This window comes from Mya arenaria, chromosome 14, assembly GCF_026914265.1.
Source record: "Mya arenaria isolate MELC-2E11 chromosome 14, ASM2691426v1".
NCBI lineage: Eukaryota > Metazoa > Mollusca > Bivalvia > Myida > Myidae > Mya > Mya arenaria.
This window is the reverse complement of record NC_069135.1, coordinates 24,085,456-24,102,984: the sequence shown is the minus strand read 5'-3', so window position 1 is coordinate 24,102,984 and position 17,529 is coordinate 24,085,456.

The following is a 17,529-nucleotide window of genomic DNA, read 5'->3' as shown; positions in this document are numbered from 1 at the left end:
ATACACAAGTTTGCAAGATAACACAAGGCACAAGGTACAATGCTGCAAGAAAACACAAGATACCATGCTGCAAGATAGCAAAAGGCACAAGACTGCAAGATAACATAAGGCACAAGGTTGCAAGATAACATAAGGCACAAGGCACAAGGCTGCAAGATAACACAAGGCACAAGACTGCAATATAACATAAGGCACAAGGTTGCAGGATAACACAAGGCACAATGTTGCAAGATAACACAATGCACAAGGTTGCAAGGTAACACAAGGCTGCAATATAACACAAGGCAAAAGGTTGCAAGATTACACAAGGCACAAGGTTGCAAGATAACACAAGGCACAATGTTGCAAGATAACACAAGGCACAAGGCTGCAAGATAACAAAAGGCACAAGGCTGCAAGATAGCATAAGGCACAATGTTGCAAGATAACACAAGGCACAATGTTGCAAAATAACACAAGGCACAAGGCTGCAAGATAACAAAAGTCACAAGGCTGAAAGATAATACAAGGCACACTGTTGCAAGATAACACAAGGCACAAGGCTGCAAGATAACATAAGGCACAAGGCTGCAAGATAACACAAGGCACAAGGCTGCAAGATAACACAAGGCACAAGGTTGCAAGATAACACAAGGCACAAGGCTGCAAGATAACAAAAGACACAAGGCAGAAAGATAACACAAGGCACAAGGTTGCAAGATAGCACAATGCACAAGGTTGCAAGATAACATAATGCACAAGGCTGTAAAATAGCATAAGGCACAAGGTTGCAAGGTAACACAAGGCACAAGGTTGCAAGATAACACAAGGCACAAGGCTGCAAGATAACAAAAGGCTGCAATATTACACAAGGCACAAGGTTGCAAGATAACACAAGGCACAAGGCTGCAAGATAACACAAGGCACAAGGTTGTAAGATAACAAAAGGCACAAGGCTGCAAGATAACAAAAGGCACAAGGTTGCAAGATAACATAAGGCACAAGGCTGCAAAATAACAGAAGGCACAAGGTTGCAAGATAACACAAGGCACAAGGCTGCAAGATAACACAAGGCACAAGGTTGCACGATAACACAAGGCACAAGGTTGCAAGATAACACAAGGCGCAAGGCTACAAGATAACACAAGGCACAAGGCTGCAAGATAACAAAAGGCACAAGGCTGCAAGATAACACAAGGCACAAGGCTGCAAGATAACACAAGGCACAATGTTGCAAGATAACACAAGGCACAAGGCTGCAAGATAACACAAGGCACAATGCTGAAAGAAAACACAAGGCACAAGATTGCAAGATAACACAAGGCACAAAGCTGCAAGATAACACAAAGTACAATGTTGCAAGATAACACAAGGCACAAGGCTGCAATATAACAAAAGGCACAAGGTTGCAAGATAACACAAGGCACAAGGCAGCAAGATAACACAAGGCACAATGCTGCAAGATAAGACAATGCACAAGGCTGCAAGATTAGATAAGGCACAATGCTGAAAGATAACACAAGACACAAGACTGCAAGATAACACAAGGCACACGGCTGTAAGATAACACAAGACACAAGGCTGCCAGATAACACAAGGCACAACGTTGCAAGATAACACAAGGCACAAGGCTGCAAGATAACACAAGACACAAGACTGAAAGATAACATAAGGCACAAGGCTGCAAGATAACACAAGTCACCAGGCTGCAAGATAACACAAGACAGAGCGCTGCAAGTGAACATAAGACAGAGCGTTGCAAGATAACACTAGACACAACGCTGCAAGATAATAAAGATACAACGCTGCAAGAATATATAAGATACAACGATGCAAGAAAATATAAGATACAACGATGGAACATAACATACATAACAGATGTCATTGTCAGGTGATATGATAACGTCATTCGTAAAATTGAGAAATGTAAAAAAATACATTAACACAGAGAGATCTTTTTGACGCACATGCATCAACATTTTAGATAAAGTAGGGTTGGTCTTTATTGGTAATGGTATTAATGATTATTACAATGCTAGAATCGGCTTAAGCAGTTTGTATTCTCAAAATAAATTACAATCATCAAAGTCATCTACCTGCACAGAACTTGTCAAAACAATCATTGCTTTCTCGACCTTCGCCTTCACAATATCGGCCTCCGTTTTCAGGTTTAGGATTTTCACAAAGCCTTAGTCTGAGATGTGTACCATGGCCGCAGGTCGCCGAACAAGACATCCATGAGAACCAATTAGTCCAGCCTCCCTGCGCTGAATGTACATTTGTAGTACACCTCATTTAGAGTATGTGTCTGTTTCTCAAGAAAGTAATTTGGGGGATTAACATCTCAAATGGTGAAAATGAAAACGTTTAAGGTGGCTTTCAATAAAGAGGCAAATTAAGTTTTATACTATGTAAAAACGTGACAAACCTGAAAGTTCTAACATGCATGGCGTGTAAGGTATACATGTACGGGTATCTAGGTACATGAGTCTTTGATATCGGGGTATTTCTAATAACAAAATCAAAGGGTCCGCTTGAAATATGATAGACTCACATGGAGAAAGGATACGTGATATGTCAATTACATTGTACTCGGCTAACATATGTCCTGTATAAACAATATATCAACATTCTGCGGAGTAATTGAGGTCATACTTGGACATAGGGCTGAGGCATCAGGTATGCAGTCGACGGTTTGTGTGTAGTTTCCCTCACACTGCTTCCCTGCGCCAACTGGTGACGGATTTTCACATTTTCTTTTCCTGTTCTGTTCGTTTCCACAGTCACATATCGACCAGGACTCCCACGTTCCCCACCCGCCGTCAACTGTATTAAAACAAATAAACTGATATGCTAAGAATGAATTACTCAAACTACAGGAACAAGATTAAACCAATATCAAGTAAGGGTGCATTAGCTCAAGTAACCGCTGGTACCGCTATAAATGTCATCTGTTCACTTAGTTAATTACCCAAACATATACCTATACATATGCCGGAATAAATTATGTGCATTCACGCCTATGCTGGCCATCAAAAAAACAACAACTGCGAATTGGGTATGTTGCCTGTTTGGAGCAACATCTAGTTTTTAATTTGAGAAATATGGCAATTTATCGACCTTTTTTTCGGCTTGACCGATTCATTTTTCCCATACATATAGTGACAAGGTTTGGTAAAAAATCAATGAAATAGAACTAATTTAGAGAGCGGATAGTTGTGACTCCGTCTACGACTCACTATATAAACTACTAAGCATTCGGCACGTTGTGGCCCTACCATAGTGTCACTTTTAATCCTCATATGTTGGTGTGGATTTTAGAATTCACGATAACGTTCGAATGTGTGTTGGTTATATAAGTTCCATTGCTTAAAACAGGCAAATCAGAGTTATACATTTCAAGCACTATATTAAGTATATTGGTGTACGGTTTATTAATAGGACCATGTCATCACACTTCATGATGAACTTACGCAGGTTTCAAAGATAAACTGTAAGTCAATTAAAGAGCATGTATTACAAAAAAAGCAAACGTATCTAAACGTTCAGTGTCTCTCCTTTGAATAAAACCTTTTCATTATGTAAAACTTAGTAGATGAACTATAACCTGTGTATATTCATAAAAAAATGTAATGACCTACCTGGACAGACGACATTACGACAGGTCTCAGTAGCGAAGAAGCTTCCGATCGTACAGTTCTCTCCACCAAAGGCCGGTTTGGGGTCAGAGCAACTACGATTACGTGACCGCTGGCCCTCTCCGCACGTCACTGAACATTCCGTCCAGTTGCCCCACAGTGACCAATGGCCATCCACTAGCATAAGTTTATAGACATCTCGTTCATTCTTATTGGCAATTTTCAATAAGTTGAGCTAATCCACTAAATTGCTTTGTTAAAAATGGCACTGAATCGTAGTTGTTGTAGAATCAGAGGTATTACATATGTGATTGAAATGATAATCGCTTAACAAAGGGATTCTAAAAGAGTTTAAACATTGTATAAAAAGTTACATGTTGAAAGGTAATTCCAGAAAAACAAACCCGGGCAAGGATCAACACCACAAACTGCCGCGTCCGTAGGGCTTCCAATACTACTGCAGTCATGCCCCCCTGCTGAAGGCCTGGGATTGTCGCATTGTCGGTTACGTATCCGATACCCACCACCCCATCCGCCATCACATGATACAGTACAATGTCCCCATTCGTTCCACACGGAGTACCCCCCATCAACTGTACAAAATTGAAATGCTAAAATGCTACATGGTTTTACCAAACAACATCATTTAATGTTAGATAAAGAAATAAGTTTGACATTTCATCGAGCTATTTGTATAAATATTCAATGTTCATGAACTTCAGGTACTCATTTGAATAATTAAAATAGGTAGAGTAAAGGTATTGGATGTTTTATTGTTTTTTAATTTATCTTGTTTTTTTACACCTTTATGTATCCCACCTACAAATATGTGGAATTTGGATGGTTTTGGAACCAATATGTTTCGGTATTATTTGAAAGAGTGTCCTGTATAGAAACATAAAAATAACATATACCAGTCACATGAAAGAATGCTACAATTGAGTTTTTTAGCCTTCAAATATTACGACTTAGGCAATGTATGCAAGTCAAGTCAAGTCAAGTCAATATTTATTTATTGTCGGGTACTATCATCAACAGTTTAACATAAGCTATGAATAGCTTTTGACCGACATAATAAAAAAGCATAATTTATGTAACTAATATATCACACACATCAGTGCATGCAAATAATAATATTCAGTACAGCATGTACACTTGAAACAAATAAATAATTCTTATAATATTTATTTGTTTCAAGTGTACATGCTGTACTGAATATTATTATTATGTTATAGTATGCGCGCTTTCAAAACCAATAAAGAGCAAATATACAATCTTATGTCCTAATAGCCTGGACAAGCAGTTACTTGAATTCTATCTTCCGTTTGTACCTAAACAACTATTGCCGTTTGAAGAAGTGGGCAAAATATTTCAGTTTGAAAATTATAACACCATGTTTTGGGCATTCACATTTATCAAAGATTTAGTAATGATAAATCAAGCCTCTTATTCAATCGCTGTTATATCATAAATTGATATTTTTCCTTATTTCTTTTATGATCGTAGACAAATCATAACACATGTTACATAAAGCATACTTAAATATTGAGCGCTGCCTGATCACTATTTATTATTCTTTTAATCTGTAAAGTTAAACACTCTGTTTTTGTACGTTTGTGAATTGTCGTTCTTTAGCAAATATCATAATTCAGAAATTTACCATTAACACACAATGCATTCTGGTACTTAAGTTCATCATGGACAAATATTCTAATGAAGTAATAGTTGTAAATGAGAACAAATCAACTATCAAATATTGGAATAACGCTTCGAAACATTCATCTTAAACAACACATATAAGATGGACATATCGCACAATGTTATGTTTGATAACGCCATTGGTTTAAAGGTTCGTAAGATTTATCGCGGCTATATTGAGGAAGGTTGGGGGACAATTTTGTGCAAGTATTCTTCGAGGGTGGTGCTGCGGAGGGTGTTTTATTGATATTGACACAATATATTGTACACACTCACCTAGGACTACTAAATATATATTTCATCGTTAATAAAATAAAATATCCAATCAAGTTCCTTTTCTTGAAATACATCGTCTGTATGGTAAAGCAAATCGTCATGTTATATGCAACCAAGCATATGAACTTAGGATAATCCGTAAAATTGGTTTCAAATATAAAACAATGTTAGAGTGTAAGAAAATTATAATCATTTAAAAAAACCTTTCCAAAAGAGGCGGTTAATCCGTAAAACCAAACATCAATTATGCAATAATAATACGACAGACATAACAACAAAAAAAGATGTAAGTAAGTAACCGTTATTTACACGACACATGATACAACTTTAAAATATATTATGCATAAATATAATATCAAAATATTTCGTTGATAAAGAATGCAAACATACAATATCAAACTTTCAGAGTGTAGAATACGTTAAATATCGTTTTGACAAAGGCTATTCCTCTAAAACTGTGATATAAACAGATAAATTGGAAATATTAAAAAAGGTAAGGCTTTAAACTAGCGTATGTTTTAAAGGCATTCGAATAAATTTTGTTAGAACAAACTAATAGCCTTCTAATAGCGTTTGTTTAAAATGTCTACTATTAGAGTATGTATTTATGTGTCTTAATAGTTTGTCCTAAAAAGCTTACTCATAGCGTTTGCCTTAACAAGCCTACTTGCGCATTTGTCGGGTGATCTACAATCCCTCATGGCATACTCATCACCCTGACACTTGGCTCCGCCGAACAAGGGATGTGGGTTGTCACATGATCTGTTTCTCGACTGAGTGCCCTGTCCATCACACGTGACTGAACACTGCGTCCATTCTGTCCAGTACGACCAGCCGCCGTCAACTGTTGCAAGGAAAACACATTAATGCCGAGCTTAGGTTACCTAAAATTGAGGACGCAATTAAACAAATCATTTAATAATAAAATACAATATTAAATGCCAGACCTTCAAGTAAATTAAAAAAAACAACATGATACAACCTTCGACTACTTAGTTTAAGATTCATTTAAAAAAGCCAGACGTTTGCTAAATGTGAATGAGAGAAATCTAACAACGCCAGAACTTCTCTTACAGTAAGTTGAATTCATTCGACATCTCTAGACTTAAGATGCATTTGACAACGCCGGGAATTAAACAAATCTACAACGCCAGACATTCTGTAACTGTAAACTAAAAACACATTATACAACGTCAGTTCTTCGGTCACAGTAAATGGAAAACATGGTAAAACCGTCAAGCATTCAGCCATTCTTGAAGAAATATGTATTCAGCAAAGCAACTCCGGTTAACACAAAACGTTATAGTCAGAATTGCTCTAGAATGTCGGAACTAATTCATTGCTTACGTACGACATATGGCAAACACATATAACTCATAAATAATAAAGTTATCTGAAAACTGTGAAACTTTGGTAAAATGGTTATTCTTTTATCACCTTTAATGATTGATGAAATAAAGTCAGTTACGTTCAAACTTTAAAATATACATTTCTATGATAGAGTTAGGTAATAAATTTAACTTACCAGGACAAAGAACATAAGGGCATTTAACATTCCGTTTAGATGACCCGAAACAGTTTTCTCCGCCATTGTGTGGCGCAGGATTGGTACAAGTACGGGATTGTGTTTTGTAAGCAGTTCCGCATGAGGCAGAGCAATCTGAGGTGTCCACCCACATAGACCAACGGCCGTGCACTAGTATAATAAAAAAACACAATTTCGTACCTTTGGTATATATGTCGCCAGATAAACAAAATGGGTAAATATCGATTTCAAATACTCTGAAAATAAAATGTGTTGTACTTTACTCAAATCTATATTAATAATTAAATAACAATATTTATCACTTCTACAGACAAATAATAAGTCATATATAAGGTAAAAATATACGAATCGTTCATAAAAATCATAATAAGTATTATCTGTTGAGCATGTAAAATATTTACCCGGACACTTGTCATCACCTCCTCGAACACAGCTTTCAGATTGGTACGACTGTCCTTCACAAAAGGTGCCGTTATTTTGAGGTGCAGGATGGTCACATGCTCTCTGCCTGTAGCGGATGTTGTTACAGCTACATACTCCCCAGCTTTGCCAGTCCGACCAGCTTCCCGCGACTTGTAATAATACAATGGGAACTACACGAACAAGCCTAATATACAGTGAACTATGTAGAGCTGGTTAAGAGGCACCTTAGGGAACAACCAGACACACACAGAGCAACAGCACGACAAGGACAAATTACTTATAGGTTGAAATTCATTTATTATAAAAACTCGGGCGAGCGGTTAAACAAGTTTTCAAGAGCAAAGTACACGACAAGAGCATATTACACGGTTATGTTTAAACAATAAAATCCACTTTTTAAGGGAAGCAGCATTTTAACACGATATTTAAAAAAGGCGTGCATGTTCGTATTTGGAAAGCAAGGCTGTTGCTACAGAAAAGGGCGTAATGAAACTGCCATAGAGTCGGTAATGTTATCAACGAACGTTTGCGTCTTACAACTGACAGCGTTATCACCATGATTGTTTATCTGTTTACATATTTGTAATGCTTATGATGAAAATAAAATGCATACAGTTTCTTTTCAAATTGCAATTGCCATTCCAATTACACAGAAAATACCAGTGCGCTTTCTTGCACGATTATCTGTCAACACTGAAAATACCAGTGCGTTTTCTTTCACGACTATCTGCCACCACAGAAAATACCAGTGCGCTTTCGTTCACGTGTATCTGTCAATACTGAAAATACCAGTGCGATTTCTTTCACGTGTATCTGGCAATACTGAAAAAAATAATATCAGTGCGCTTTCTTTTACGACTATCTGTCAATACTGAAAATACCGATGCACTTTCTTTTACGACTATCTGTCAACACTGAAAAAACCAGTGCGCTTTCTTTCACGACTATCTGTCAGTACTGAAAATATCAGAGCGCTTTGTTTCACGACTATATGTCAATACTGAGAATACCAGTACGCTTTCTTTCACGACTACCTGCCAACACAGAAAATACCTGAGCGCTTTCTTTCACGATTATCTCTCAACACAGAAAATATCAGTGCGCCTTCCATCACGACTATCTGCAACCACAGCAAATACTAGTGCGCTTTCTTTTACGACTATCTAATACTGAACATACCAGTGCGCTTACTTTCACGACTATTCGTCAATACTGACCATACCAGTGCGCTTTCACAACTATCTATCAATACTGAAAATACCAGTGCGCTTTCCATTACGACTATCTGCCACCACAGAAAATACCAGTGCGCTTTCTTTCACGACTATCTGTCAGCACTGAAAATACCAGTGCGCTTTCATTCACGACTATCTGTCAACACTGAAAATACCAGTGCGCTTTCATTCACGACTATCGGTCAATACTGAAAATTACAGAGCGTCTTCCATCACGACTATCTGCCACCACAAAAATACTAGTGCGCTTTCTTTCACTGTCAGCACTGAAAATACCAGTGCGCTTTCATTCACGACTATCTGTCAACACTGAAAATACCAGTGCGCTTTCATTCACGACTATCTGTCAACACTTAAAATACCAATGCGCTTTCTGTCACGACTATGTGCCAAAACAGAAAATACCAATGCGCCTTCTTTCACGACTGTCTGCCAACACTGAAAATACCAATGCGCATTCTATCACGACTATGTGCCAAAAGAAAAAAATACCAATGTGCCTTCTATCACCACTGTCTGCCAATACAGAAAATACCAATGCGCCTTCTATCACGATTCTTTGCCAACTCACAAAATCACAATTTTGGGAAAAGTGTGGTAAATACTTGCACGACCATCTGTCAACACTGAAGTATCAGTGCGCATACTATCACATCTATATTTTAGCATCTAAATACCATTGCAATATTGTCATGACTATATGTCAACTGGGTTAATTTCGTTCGAAATCTACAATTAAAAGACAGGAATAGTTTTATCATTACACAAAAGGATATAAAAAACATAAAAATGACGATGACAATTTAAAAAAGGCAACCATTGCCGCACTCTACGAGTGAAAAAGAATGGTATAGTCTGCGTTTTCTTTATCAATCTCAACAAAACATGTACGCAATTGAGAAATGAGAAATTATATAATACACTAATAGAGAAAACAGTCCAATATCGCTATGCAATTGCAGTTATTTAGAAACAGTCCCGAAAAAATAGTAGAAGAGCGTCCAGTTCGGCAAGGAAGGCCCCGGGTTCAATCATTGACAACGTCATACCGAAAGACGTTAAAACTATAACCAAAAGTTGCCTGGAGCTGGGCAATCTTGGGTAGCACTAGGCGAACTGGAGTACTCAGTAAACCTGGTGACCCCATATGATGTTGGTAGCGTATGTTAAGAGAAGGAATGTATAACAAATATATCGAAAACATCTTAAACAAAGACGTTGTTTGGACTGGAATTCTTGCAAATGAGGTACTTTTATATATAAATTATGTTGAATTAAAACACATAAACATAAACTGCATTATTTCTTATCTATACTCGATTTGTCTTTGGCGTTTACACAGTGCCATTAAACCGGGTTTATGTTTAAACCTTTTGCTACTGAGCTTGTTTCTGTAGCTTTTTGCATAAATATTGCGATCATTTTTCTTACATATATAGTAATCTGTAAGCAATTCCAATCCAAAATATACCAAATTGATCTATTTTAAGTACGTCGAGCTATAATGCAGCCTGTGTTCTCAAACATACCTTTATAAACTACAGAAACCAAAATGTTATCAACTAGCCCTACCACATTACAATTGTGCACAAGAAGAAAGTTTCTCAAAAGTTTAATGCTATCTTTTGTGGCAAAAAAAACCACAAAGATGTCGGTGTTTTGCATAATAATATGTTTTAGCGTAAATTATTCCAATTCTCCGCATGATTTAAAGTGATACTCTTATTCAAAATCAATACATACAAATGTAACAAACATACATTTTGAGTGATAAATCTCAAACCACTTTCTAGAAAATGCATTTATGTAAAATATTAAATACTGAGAAAAAAAACAACGTGTATTTAATAGCTGTAAAGGAAAAAAAATAAACGAATGGTGAGTGATAAAACATTTACTGTGATCTTTAACGTCTCATAACGTAGAAATACCGTATGTCTGCACTTTCCTTTAAAATTAAACTCGGTCTCCTTCATAAGAACCATTGTTTTCGATATTTATGTATTCTGTTTGCTATATTAAAATAATTATATTCATTGTGGTAAATCTTTTTTGGAAGTAAGAAGGCATCGTAAACAATAAATGCATTCATATCACTTTGAAATGTTTGTAAAATTGGAACAGTACATAATATATAATGACTCTAATGGCTCCAGAAAATAGGAGTCTTTCTGTGTCTCAATAAATTGAGATTTCAAATAATTTCAAATGAAGCGGTATCGATACTTAATGAAATCCTACTACATCAATTTTCAGTTTTTCAATAACAAATCTGGATCGTATGCAATAATAAATTGTAATAAAAAGCGTTAGTTTGACTCACTTGTTGAGGAGGATTTCAAGCAATAAAACTATTGTCTGATTGAATGTAAAATTTAACAAAAATTGATTACTGTCGCAAGTATCATTGAAGCATTGCCCCCTCTCGTATATTGGTCCATGGCATGTATTGTTGACATAACACGCCCGCAGTCTGTGAAATATGAATTGGATATATATATATATATATATGAATACATATATAAAAGGCAATAAGGTATTATGCAACTATCAACCTTAAAGCGTTTTCTGTATATATTATTATGTTTTGTATATAAATAACACAATGAAAACTACAGGGACTTTCCCATTTTGTCACAACCTGATAGAATGCTTAAGGTTTTGGTTTCACACGGCACAAAACAAGATACACAATCGTACAGATACCACACTCAAATGACACAAGTAAGTGTTTGAGACAAATATATCTATAATTGGTTCCATTGTCATAGCTAGGATGCTGTAGTTTACGACATAACTAAGGTTCGGACTAATAATCATAAAATAAAACATAACAAAACAATTCAATCAACTCAAGTGAACAAATTAAATATATCATATGAATAACAATATGTATGACATTTTGATTATGATATTATATTTTTGATGTCTGAATGTTTTATTTAACCAAACAAGCAATTTCTTACCTAAACGATGTTCCAATTTTACAATTTTCAGCTCCAAAGCAAGGACTCCAGGCCCCCCATTCCCCCCAGTCTGAAGATACAGTTTACTACAATAAATAACCTTTTATTTTTATGAATGAAATATAATGAAATGACTATAATGCAAGTAATACGTCCAGTTGAAAAGGGAAACATACTGCTGATGTTTTCTGACAGAAATGGTCAAACTCCCAACTAAAGGTCGACTAGGACATTGATACATAAAGGATAACTGTTTGTTTTATTGTAAAATCGTAATATATTCCTCCGAGGAAGCACAAAAAACGTATTTCACGAGTAATGCATATTATTTGGTGTTCATGAGGTGAAATATAATGCGATCTTACATTGGAACAATATATATATATATATGGCAAGACCATATCCTCTTCCAGTTAATTATTACACTTGTGTTTGAATTGTACTTGACATGATAATTTGCATTCAAGTATTAAACCAAATTAATTTAGAAACTAATCAAAACTAATTGAAATAAAAGACATGATGTACTAAACAATCAGCTGCCAGCCTCAAATATATTTGGTTGCGAAGTTTTTCCCTGTTCTATGCCCATGTTCATATGTTGCTTTTAAATGACGTCTAATTGGACGGTTGGCATTATATTTCAAGATGCTATCAACATCAAGCAAAAAAAATGTCCGCTTCTTCTGTAAATGATCCAAAACCTTAAAGTCAGAATATAATACACACAATCTGTGTATTGATCTTTATATGTATTGCCTCCCTACAGTCTTTTGTCAGGTATCTGCTATATTACCTGTGTATTGCTGGTTGAGATGAAATTCTCTCTTGCCAACGGGGTCCATGTTATTGTATTAAGGTATAATTAAATATTATTTACCATACCGAATTATTCTATTCGAAATTGATATTAGGAAATATAATACAAGTTATTTTATAAATATGCAAGGTCTTGAAAAGCACTCTTATGTTTATAAAATAACTAAAATTTATGAGTACACAAGAATGGATTTCTAAGACTTCAGATGTAAGTTTTCACTAGTCCCTTTACTAAATATTTTGACTTTGTTTCTTTGATATTATTTGGAAGCATTTTGCACTCCCTTTTACCTTTGTAATAAATGGAAGATGCTGTTAGACCATCAATATGCGGGACATGAAAAATTAAGTTATATCTTCTTCCATATGAGTGAACTTCAGTACATTTGGTAAACGACTCTTTCTTTACTTTAACATGGACATTTGTCATAATATATTTTATGAGTATGATTTTTTCTACATATCTGTTTGACATTCAAAAATCGAAGATCATCAAAACTTGCCACCGAGAGCGAGGTTCTACAATTAGCATAAGTGATCAAAGGGACCATTTAATTATATTCTACCTGGAGTTTTTAACTCCATGGTGAGACCACAGACCCGAGACGAAGAAGCATAATCCAGATGACTTGTACTAATGTGTTACAGAGAGTTTTCCTGAGAAGTTTGATTTAAAATTTCACTTCGTCTATATATGTTTGATTCTAGTGTTACCTTCTTATTAATAGTGTTCACAATAGATGTACCTGACAAATCAGAGTCCGAAATTGACCCTAGATATTTGACAGATTCTTGTGACTTGATTTTATGGCGAAACCATTGTTCGCTAAAACACCGACTTTACCAAGCGTAGGTTTGATACATTAATAAAAATCCCTATTCTGAATAAAATCTAATATATCAGAATGAATACCTGGTCACTTCTCTGTTTTCAGCGTTCTTCTTAAATAGGAGTAATGTTGTTTAAAACGGATAAAATGCATCTCTAAAAATAACCAAGATGATTGTAAAGAATCCATCGTAAACATTTCAAACCAATCACAAAGTTTTTATTTACAGATGACATCATCAACTCTAGTTTTTGGTTCACCTTACATTAAACAGTATTGCGTTTGTAAGGTTAAACATTTGTAGATTTTCTTGTGCAAAAGACTGAAAAATGATCACTCAAATGAATTGGTTATGTACCGGACTTAGAACTAGGTTTACTAGGTTTGTAAATTGTTCGTTTATAAAACATTTAAACTTTAACAATATATCAAAATAATGTGATACATATTTATAATAAAAACAATATTTAAACATCTTAATGTTTGACAAATTGTTTTTTCATAAACTAATTCTGCAGTAAGTTATTAAATTTCAAACGCTTTATTATTTACATGAAAGGTCAGAATGAAAGTTATGCTCTAAATCTTAATTAACATTAAAACATCCGTTAAACTACACACATCATGCTCAGTTTCACTGTAAATTAATATTTATTATAGACTGAAGAAGCCTTATCTGGTCAGCCCCTTGTCTTTATTTAGTATTTCCCTTGTCTTACCCCAGTACACCATGTAGTGCACATGTAGTGCACCACTACTGCATACAAAGTGCACAAAGTGTCAAGTTTAGTCTTAAAAGTACTGTAAATATTAAAAGTCGATCAAAGAAAATTAGAGTATTTATAGGTCCATCTCGATTATTCAAACTATTTCCGAACTATATCTGAAATATTTCTCAAACAAAACCCAACATATTTATTCTCAACTAAGAACACCCTTAACACTTACATGTACAAACATTTCACATAAACTGTAAACAGAATTCCTTCAAAATTATTCCTGCCAACCTGCAATTAATTAATAGATTAATTAATGATTGACTGAATGCATTTGATTCTGGTAATGCAGCAGGAGCCTTTTTTCTTGATGTAAGAAAACCATTTTATCTAGTTGATAATACTTTTGTACAGCTGAAATTACAACAAATTTGAACATGCAATACTGTTCTGGAAATTATACCTTTTACATAGGCAACAATGCATTTAACTTAGAAAAGTACAGACTTCAAAGTTGAAAAAAGATCACCAGGGCTCTATACTTGGTCCATGAAATCGTGTTTTACAAATAGAATGGGTTTTCATCTAAACCAAACAAAGTGTACGCTATTGGGATCACAGTATAAATTTGGACAAAATAAAAACGTGGGGCAGTCATAACGCATTGTTTTCAAAAAAGCGTAACAAAAATATCTCTTTTAAAGTGCTTTATATCTCGTTTTATAAAGTATCTATTTTACAATCCAAAGTGAGATCTTTTCTTGAACACTAATGTCCAGTATCTGTAAAAGCAGCGAGTATGTATAACTGCACTGCAAAGAAGAAACTGATCAGAAAACCATCCATTTAAATTTCTGAACCGTGTTTTTCTTCTTTTAGTGCGTTTCGCTTTGAAAACGTAAACAGTGCTGGGCAAGAACACCAATGACTTTATCTGACTTAATACATTGAATATTTCGGGTTGTGAATGCAACACAGGTACACGTCGTATTTCGCATTCTTGCCATATTTCATTCCGAAACAATTGTTAGACTGATCACGTACGAAACAACAAGTTTGAATTAAACACGTGCTTGTGTTTGAAATAATATGTTTATCGGAACAATAATATTGATTACTTATTTCTTTTTGAAACCCACGGTAATTCTTATTGCTATGTAAACTCTGATATGTCAATAAGCTAGACGTATATAAACCGCTTTAACTTTTACTCTTATTCTTTTTTGGTCAGGATCATGTGATTTTAACTGCTGTATTTCTCATTGTTGCATTTATTGCAGAGGAAATGCCAATTTGATATTTGACGCCGGGTCGTGTTTGTCGTGGGCCTACCTGGTTTTGTAGTTGTTCCTGCGATCGTGGTCATCCCAGCTATGGGGCCAGCGTCCTTGCACCAGGTCGGGGCTACAATATGAATCCTGTGGTCTAAACATTGGGCCTGTGCCAAAAAACAACTGAAAAAGATACAACTAAATTATGTATCTTCGATGCAGCCTCAAAGTATAATCAATTATTTGAGTGATTTCATACGATTATATATTTATTTGAGCAATACACTTACTATGAAACTAGGATAATTATTATACTGAACACGGCCTTCAAGGAGAATTGTTTAGTAGTCATGATCTTTATTCAAGGTGTAATATCGATGTGTTTCATGGACTATTTGATTAACTGACAAATACACTGTATAGAATCACTGATAATAAGGATAAGTGATATTATGAATACCACCCTTGGCGTATTATTTGTTAAGGAATAAAGTTAATCAAAATGTGAACTGTGTCAATATCTATTTGATAATAGGTGACTTATTATTATAAACCAATGAAATGTTTAATGCATCATTTAAAGAAATATATTTAATTAAATGACATTGTAATGAGCCGTTGGGCATAAAATCCCTGTCATAGAAAATAAATCGAAAAAAGAGAAGATAATTGTTGGTTTCATTGCGATATCAATTATGTCACATTCAGTAAATATACTAACTTTCTTCATGAGGCCAAAATAATTGCTATCTTACTGAAACAATAAATTGCTTAAAGCTCCTTCAAAATGATGTTAATTAGTATTTAATTGAAAAAGCGCGCTAAATTCTTGATGACGGCAATCCATTACGGATTGCATTGCAGATATGTTCAAGCTTTGTTCGTGCTGACGTCAGATTAAGGTACTGAAACTGGCCACAGTTATAAAACAGTGGATTTTATCAAAATGTTATGTAACTGACACAGAACAGTAAGATATCATTTTCAAAAAATACCTATAACAAGTAAAACTCTCTAACGTTTCAATCGGATGAAATTTTATAATGAACGTCTTACTCCTGTTATTCATTTATACATTAGTGTGTATATATAAATGCTTTAATATTTGATATCATAGTTTGAGACTCTGTCAGATCATTTTTTTGTGTATGTTAGTTTTAGGCCTTGTCCGAGCACTATGCCATCGTTTTATACTGATAATATATATCAATACAAGGTCTGACGGACCTGTTCTGATAAGTCACCCCATTACTGCCACAGACGTGTGACATGGCGCGGGTGGAACAGTCCAACTTCAGGATGAAAGTGTTGCACTGGCTCTGACATCTCACTCCTGAAATCGTCATTTGTACAGTATAGATTAAAACATATATACATTCGTATGATATCATTTCTATGTGTATACTAACCTCAACAATTAACATGAAATAGATCACCCGATGAAAAAACGGTTAAACTCAAAATAGTAAATTGAACAGAATGTTAGACTGTTCAATTAAGACGAAGATACCTTTTTAATTTACTAATCGGTCATTTAAAAGAATAGATTAGTTTGTGACATATATTAATACATTACTAAAATTCTGATTTTAAAATGATTGTCGTAATTTGATAATCTTAAGAGACACACTATGTGTTAGAATTTCAAATTTTACATGTTTAATTTTAACAGCAATAATAGCAAGTGTTACATTAAAGTGTTTGATGCCTAGTCGTTTTCACTGTACTTGATTGCATCCAACTACACGTAAGACTTTTGCTATCGATACTATCTCATTAGTATTCATGTAAACATGTTTACCTGCTCAAATCAAACATATCAAAATCCATTGTTGATATGTCAACCTTATTGATCGTTGTTCAAAACAATTATCAGCCAAGATATGAATACTTGAATACAAATTGTACGAAAGCACGCTATATAAGATTATAATACGTTCAATTTGACTCACCTACAACCAGCACAACAAAAAGTATAAGTGATTTCATTGTTTTTTTTATAAACAATTTTTGTAGAATAGTGGAAATTTAGTCATTCTTCTTAATGTGTAAGAAATCCTCCTATCTTACAATATTTGCACATGGCCCTCCTATCTCACAATATTTGCACATGCCAATAAGAACGCAGACAA